At 36.8% G+C, this 7,148-nt stretch overlaps 1 non-coding gene across 1 annotated transcript; it reads right to left on the reverse strand.

Moving 5' to 3' along the window:
- Window positions 1-5,310: 5,310 nt before the first annotated feature.
- LOC141723161 (small nucleolar RNA R71) lies at window positions 5,311-5,417 on the reverse strand. Its single transcript, XR_012576150.1, has one exon. It is a non-coding gene; the product is annotated as a small nucleolar RNA R71 (small nucleolar RNA).
- Window positions 5,418-7,148: the final 1,731 nt, after the last annotated feature.

Raw genomic sequence — 7,148 nt, forward strand, 5'->3', positions numbered from 1 at the left:
TATCAAAACATTTAATAGATGCTAGGGTAACGCCGTCGGAACCCTCGACTGACTCTAAAGGTATGCTCCTCTATATGAGTTGCTGACTCACACTTAAAGACTCACGTTATCACCTACTTGACACAATCCCTAACCTGAATCAGGGACTTGAACCTGTAGCTCTGATACCAACTGTGACGGCCTCAACCCCGGGGTCAGGAGATGACGTCACTAAACACAATTTCCAAAAATATAAACAACAGAATTATTATTAGAATATATTAACTTGACCCTAAACCAAGATCCGATCCAGGTTCAAGTATAATTCAGGTTCTCAATAATACAAACTCTTTATTCATTATCTAAGACACACCAACTTTATTCAGCAACTCTTCAGACCTTATGGTCTGATACAAACTACCTCAGAGGAGCCAGGTCCAATAGGGGCGGGAACACGGGTCGGTCTGACTGATCTTCTAGGCATCTGCGAAATATACATAACAGTTTGCAAGGGTGAGCATAATCGCTCAGCAGTACCAAATATGAATAGCAGATTAAAACAGTAAAGTAACAATAATGGGAACAGAGCTGTAATCACGATATCAACATTTCATAATGATAATCAAAGTAACTGGATATCACTAATTAGCATGTTTTGTGAAATCAACATTATAGTGTGCTGCGTAATACCAGAGTCAAATTTTAGCATGCTAACCATTTTATAAAACCGCTGTATCAATCAATCATGCTTTCATATAATTCACAAATCCCAATCAGATACATAGCGGATATGTGAAGACAGCTGATCAGGCTATTAACACCAGACGGCTCTAACTGCCATCCCATTTACCTGTTCCGGAACTCAGAGACTAGTTAGGTCTCTGACCTGCTGGACTAATCGATTTTATAATGCGCGCAACCGAATTAGCCTCTTACGCCACCTCAATAGGCCTACTCTGGCCCCAATGTATCCCATATCTGACCGTTTTATCCAGTTTTCAAAAACACTTGTACCTATCTCATTTTCAAAATCATTTATCTAGCCAGCACACATATAAAATTCATTTCGCAAATCATTTCATTTGAGACAGGTACCTTTCGAAGTTACTTTTCCCCAAAACAATTTGAAAACAGAAATTTTATAACTACAGGGGATACGTAACTTAAAACATTTTTGTTCCATTACGAGAATAAAACATTTAGCTATCCATATACACTGAACCATAAAAGAATGGTCAGGGATACTTGCCTTGCAACGCTTTACAAACCCTAATAGCTTTCACATTGACTTCGATCCTGGAACGACTCGATTGGGATCTACAATTACAGAATACCCTAATTAGTTATGCCGACATGCTTGATATCCTCAAATCCTAATAACCCAAATCCGACAACCCGACTCGTATTATTATTATACACACAAACCCGTAATCAGATAGTCACATAGTCGGAAATATTGTTAGGGTGACACATAAATATATATTTTCGAACATATTTTTAGGAAATTTTGGCAGCATCTTCTTTATTTATAAGACTACCCGTCGATTGCAATCGACGTCAACAATTCTCAACCATCCACAATATTATTTTATTCTTTTATACAACTTACACTCCAATACCAATCACAATTAATTATTTAAGTCCGAAAATATTTTACAAAAAATCATTTTATTTATTTATAAAATTTAGGACTCAGAACATCGTCATCACCGTCCACCGTCGACTCACCGAAGTTCATCGTCAAAGGCGGCACAATTTATTGGCGTCCGATATGATACGGGTTCCCAAATAAATTATACCGATTAATATTATTTCCCGCAACGAAAGTTTTAATTTCACGAATACTAATCATTTATTTTCCTGTAGAAAAGAAAATAGTAATTAAAATTATAACAGTTAGCCCACTGCTTTCAAAGCCCAGCCCAACAGTCAACCCAACTGCAAGGCCCAACAAAGAAACCAAGCAACAGAGAACATAACGGAGCGCCACACCCGCGGCCGAAACACGGCAACACACGGCCGCCCACACACACCAACACACCAACACATACACACATTCACACACACACATATTCACACATACCTACACAATCACACACACATAAATATATATAAAGGAATAAATCAACTGGAAATCGAACAGAAGAACCGGAAGTAATTACCGGAACTGGAGGCCGGAGAATCACCGAGAAAAAAGAAGAAGAAAAACGGAAAGGAAACGAAGTGAATCGGAGAAGAAGAAGCCGAGAGCACAGGGCAAAGAAAAAAAACAACCGAGATAAAAGAATAAGGTTGAGGGAGTGTAAGATGTTGTGAACACGTGTCCTGCAAAATTGGATATGTGTTAACTTCTTAATATAAGTTGTTAACACGTATCCCTGAATACTCAAGGGCTCGATTTTTAACCCGAATTCTTATTTTTTTACGAAACAGAATACGATTTAAATGTATCAGAAAAATCTCGAAATACTCTTAAAATTTCAGAAATTTTCCCAAGTTTACAAAAACATAATTTCAAAAATTTTTAAAACAATTCTTAAGGTACTCTTGGTACCCAGTTTTTAACAAATAATGAAATGACACGCGGTGAAACAAATCCCAAAAATTTTCAAAATAATTTTAAATTCTTCGTATAATACGAATTTAATAAAATATAAATTTCATAATTTTTAAAGATTCCCATAATTAAATATGGATTTTAGCATTTAACACACTCAGAAAATCATTTAAAAATGAATAATTAACGAAATGTTGATTTCTCAATTATATAAAGTCCTAAAAATAATTATTGAAATTATAAAATTAGAAAACCAATTTTAAAGACAACCCAAATATTTATGGAATTAAAATTACCATAAAATCACTTTTACAAGCAAAATAAATCATGTAACTCACTAATAAATCTCACAATTCAATCCCACTTATCAACAAATCATAATTAATTAAATAATAATCAATAACTGCTGCCAAAAACCATTATACACATTTTATTTATTTACTTAAACCTTTATTACACTTCCAAATAAAATAGAATTAAAATAAAAATACACGAGTCGTTATATTGACAATGAAGATGAGGAAGACAATGAGCAACTACAATATCTAAATGCTTCTCCTTTAGTAGGGATGTCAAGTTTATTGAAACTATATTTCCTTTTAAAACTATAGAGGCTCAGTCTCCATATTTATTATTTCTCGAGTCACCTGTCTTTGTTGATAATGATCCCTTACATTCTGATATTGGAGATAACTCAGTACTTTCCAATTTCAACCTTGATACACTGATAAGTGGAATTTTTATCTACTTGGAACACTTCATTACAAGCTTAAGTTGGTGTTTTGGACCCAAGTTATTGGTATTTTTGATGTGTTTGTGTTATTGTATTACAGGCATTAGTTACATGAATAAATGAGCTTTTTAAGGAAATATGCTAAAAAAGGGATCAGAATTTGAAGCCTGTGCCATGTTCAAGTTGAAAGCATCTCGATAGCTTCGTGTGGACGGTTGAATCATCGAATTCTGATGAGCGGAACTCCAGTTATAGCCAAAACAAGAAATCGAAGCCAAGGATCAGGAAAGCGGCATGCCCGCGCGGGAGAGCAGGGCGGCCGCGCAAGATATGTAGAAGTGCACACACCCGCGTGGAGAATGGGGTGGCAGCGCGGGGTCCCGGTAGCAGAATCCTGATTTGACTTGAAATCGAAGAATTTGAGAGCCCAGGTCGTCTAGAAGCATATATAAACCAATGAAAAGATGTTTTTAAGAACAAGTAGCCAATGGAGAGCATTAAGAAGACCTAGAGAGCACAAGACGGCTACGGAGAAGAAGACTTTTGAATTCTTCAATATAGTTGATACTTTGGATGCTTGTTTTCGATTTTTCTTTAAACCCTAGTACTCTTATATTGTTTAATATCATGTTTTCATTGGAACCCATGGTGACGATAACTTCGATTATAAACTAATCGTTGTCATGAGGTTCTAGCAGATTTATTTATGGATTTCAATTGTTAATTATTTTATAATCTTTTGTGTGTGGTGATTTATGATTTTCTAGTTTGGTTGTGCTTATTCGTCTTTGATGCGTAACTAACATCTAAGATTTTTTATTAATCTCTATTGAAGTGACGGTGAATATAGAGGTTTAAAACTTGCCATGCTAGCATAGGTTTCTGTATGAATTGACATACATAATTCGTGGGTAATTTTAACCATCTTATTCACCCTATGTAATCAAGATGGATAACTTGTTCTTAAACCGTTATGTTTTCAATCTTTATATACATGTAGGGACTAAGCATAATTGGTGTCTATTCAAATTTTATCTTAATTTTGGATGTTTGATAGTAGGGTGTACGTATAATGAAAGTTAGCGTATACTAGTTTCATGTTAACTAATTAGTCGTCATCACCATCACATGCTAGGGTTAAAGACATAGACTTTGAATGAAGTATTTATTGAAGTTAGAATCCCATGTTTACTCTCATATAAGTAATTCAATCATAATTCTCTTAGTTAATGTTATTTAGTATAATCTCTTAGTTAAATCAAAACTCAGTTTGTTATTTGTCTTAGCATTGAACGATAATCATACATTATTTCATAAATGTATAATATGAACTTAACCTAAACCGATTCTTTGTGGGAACAAACTTGACTTATATATTATACTACTTGTGATCATGTGCACTTGCCTGTATTTTTGCATGTGTTTTGGTGCGAAAAAGTTTTTGGCGCCGCTGCCGGGGACTCAGTATTAAATTTAATTTATGTGCTTGACATCGGTGGTCGTTAAAGTTCACTGACTCAGATATTTTACTTACTTTTTTACTTTGTTTGTGTTTCAGGTACTCTAGGGACCGTGTATGCGAACACGTTCTCAATCTCGTAAGGAAATACTTGAAGAATTTGAGAAAGTTGAAGAAGAAGTGATCACTACAATGGGAGAACCAATAATGAATCCGAAAGCTTTGATGGATTATTCTCAACCGAAGATCAATAACATTCAGTCTAGCATTATCAGACTAGCCATTGTGGCTAATACTTTTGAAATCAAGTCTAGCATAATTCAGATGGTGTAGAATTCAGTTCAGTTTGGGGGTTCTCCAACAGAAGATCCCAACATGCACATTAGAGATTTCATCGAGATCTGCGACACTTTCAAGTTCAACAATATTTCTGAAGATACTGTGAAGCTGAGGCTTTTCCCATTCTCTCTGAGGGATAAAGATAAGTGTTGGTTGCATTCTCTACCAGCAGGTTTTATCACTACTTCAAAGGATCTTGCTCAGAAGTTTCTTACTAAATTCTTTCCTATGGCGAAGACAGCTGCAATCAGGATTGCTCTTACTCAATTTGCGCAGCAATCGAGAGAATATTTATGTGAAGCTTGGGAGCGCTATAAGGAGATGCTTAGGAAGTGTCCTCATCATGGAATGCCTGATTGGATGATTATCAATTTCTTTTATAATGGTTTGGGAGCACAGTCCAGACCCATGCTCGATGCAACATCAGATGGAGCCTTATAGGCTAAGAGCTATGATGAAGCTTATGAGCTAATTGAATTGATGGCCGCTAATGAATATCAGAACCCAACTTAGAGACTACCTCAAGACAAGGTAGCGGGAATTCTAATGGTGGATACAGCTATGGCTATAGCTGCTCAATTAAAGGTGTTAATGCTGAAAGTGGATTCTCTGGCTAACTATGGAGTTAATCAGATCACTAGTGTCTGTGAACTTTGTTCAGGTGCACATGAGACGGAGCATTGTGCTATATCTAATGAATTAGCTCAGTTCATGAACAACTTTCAGAGGTTGCAGCAACCAGTTCCTACCACTTATCATCCTAACAACCACAATCATCCTAACTTCAGCTGGAGCAACAATCAGAATGCGGTACAACAGCCTTATCAGAAATTTGGAGCAAAGAAATTCAACCCTCCTGGTTTTCAACAACAGTTTGCACCATGAAAAACAACAACCGCATGGAAGTGCCAGTCAATCTACTATTGAAAAATCTGAATTGGAGGAGTTGAGGCTGATGTGCAAAAGCCAAGCGGTTTCTATCAAGACTCTGGAGAATCAAATAGGGCAAATTGCCAATGCTTTATCGAACCGTCAACCATGAACTTTTCCCAGTGATACAGAAGCTAATCCAGGAAAGAGAGAAGTCAAGGAGTAGTTGAAGGCAATCATATTGAGGTCTGGAAAGGTCACGAGCCCCCAAATTCAGCAAGATGAAGATTCTGAAAACTCTGTTCAGAATGCAGGTGCATCTGCACCTTTTCCAATTCTAGAAAATGAGATAGTAGCTGAAAAGGTTGTGTAGAAGGATGTCGAGGTGGAACCGAAGAAGAAAGTTGTTGAAAGTAATCCTCCTGAGGGTAATACAGGGATAAACAGGTCTACCCACCTCTGCCATATCCTAAAAGACTTTAGAATCAGAATTTCGATAAGAAATTTGCCAAGTTTTTGGAGGTTTTCAAGAAGTTGCACATTAACATACCTTTTGCTGAAACTCTAGAATAGATGACAAGCTATTCTAAATTCATGAAGGGTATTCTATCTCGGAAGCTGAAACTTGATGAGTGTAGTGCTGTAACAAAAACTGCCTCATAAGCTTAAAGATCCAGGAAGCTTCACGATACCTTGCACCATTGGCAATCTGTCGTTCGACAAGTGTTTTTGTGACTTGGGGGCTACATCAATTTGATGCCCTTGTCCATTTTCAAGAAACTTGGACTACCTGATCCTAAACCTGTGAACATGTCTTTGCAGTTGGTTGATCGTTCCATCACTTATCCGCGAGGAATAATGGAGGATTTATTGGTTAAGGTGGATAAACTCATCTTCCCTGCTAATTTCGTCATTCTAGACTTTGAGGAAGATAAGAACATTCCCATTATCTTGGGAAGACCATTCTTAGCTACGGGCTGAACTCTTATCGATGTGCAAAAGGGTGAACTTACCATGAGAGTCCAGGGTCAGGATGTCAGGTTTAATATCTTCAATGCAATGAAATTCCCTACTGATGAAGAGGAGTGCTTTAAAGTGGAGTTGGTCGACTCCGTAGTGACTTCGGAGCTTGATCACTTGCTAAGGGCTGACACCTTAGAAAGAGTCTTAATAGGGGATTCTCATAGTGAAGATGAAGAAGGGGAAGAGCA

Source organism: Apium graveolens, chromosome 4, assembly GCF_009905375.1.
Source record: "Apium graveolens cultivar Ventura chromosome 4, ASM990537v1, whole genome shotgun sequence".
Taxonomy (NCBI): Eukaryota; Viridiplantae; Streptophyta; class Magnoliopsida; order Apiales; family Apiaceae; genus Apium; species Apium graveolens.